Here is a 1149-nt window from a genome sequence, read left to right as displayed (position 1 = left end):
TCCTTGCCCTTTTACTTGTTATTTGATTAGCTAAATGCCACAGCTTCTACTTCTGCTGTTAAGAGATGCTACCTAACCAAAACAAGTAAGTTAGTCAACAATAAATGAAAGAAAACCCAGCTGGAGGTGCCAGAAGGTAAGCATCTTTCACAAGTTATTGTGTGATTAAAGAAATGCTGCACTGAGTCCTGGATTTAATGAAGTCAATGGTAATTCTCTTATTGACTTCATTGGAAACATGATCGAAAGTAGCTTTTCACACAGATTTTCTTCTTCACTGACCATTTTTCTCTGTCTTCTCACCCCTTTTATTATAAGGAATCAGAGCCTCAATTTTATATGCTATCCCAAAGACTAAATACACAGGTATAGGCTTGCTGTGGCACAGATTTATAGATCCATTCACTCATTTTAGGTGTGCATATTTATATAGCTGTGTTTTAACCAGCTTGTACATCTGTTTCATGCTCATGTTTGTTGTATTTAATTATCTCCAGTTGTCATGGAAATTAGGTTTGTGGGTATTATTTCATCCAAACAACAACAACAACAACAATTCTACTATTGCAAGGAAATTATCTTGGTGGGTTTCCACGGCTGTAGACAACCGATATAACTGTTTGGCTGGAATCTCTGGGATGTATTTTATTTCTCTATAGCTAGACTCCTGTGAGAGTACCACCATTTAGAACATACTGGAGAAGAATATCCTCATGAAGAGATAAGATACATCCAAGCTTTATATCACCAGTCCAGATAAACATAGCAGATGGGGATGTAAACCTAAAAGGAAGCTCTGATATATTCTGATGCATCAACAATTAAAACACTTTGTGTATAAATGATTGTGTAAATGTTTATTAACTGGCACAGCACTAAGATATTATTTAGTGCCTCATCCACTGATTAATGTTAATACAGTGTACAGTATAGTTTCTCTCTTTGTTCTTTTTCATTTTGTAAACAAATATAGGGCTATCTCATTTTAGTAGTTTACAACAGGATACTACTCATTTAATCCTGAACTGTAGTGAAATGCATTGAGTCCTTACAGCCAGTTTCAAACCAACGAATGGATATTACAACCTTCATAGATTCATAGATTGTTAGGGGCTGGAAGGAACCTTGCAGATCATCAGGTCCAGTCCC

Source organism: Crocodylus porosus, unplaced genomic scaffold (assembly GCF_001723895.1).
Source record: "Crocodylus porosus isolate Cpor-Errol unplaced genomic scaffold, CroPor_comp1, whole genome shotgun sequence".
In the NCBI taxonomy this organism is placed as follows: domain Eukaryota; kingdom Metazoa; phylum Chordata; order Crocodylia; family Crocodylidae; genus Crocodylus; species Crocodylus porosus.
This window is presented reverse-complemented; position numbering follows the sequence as displayed.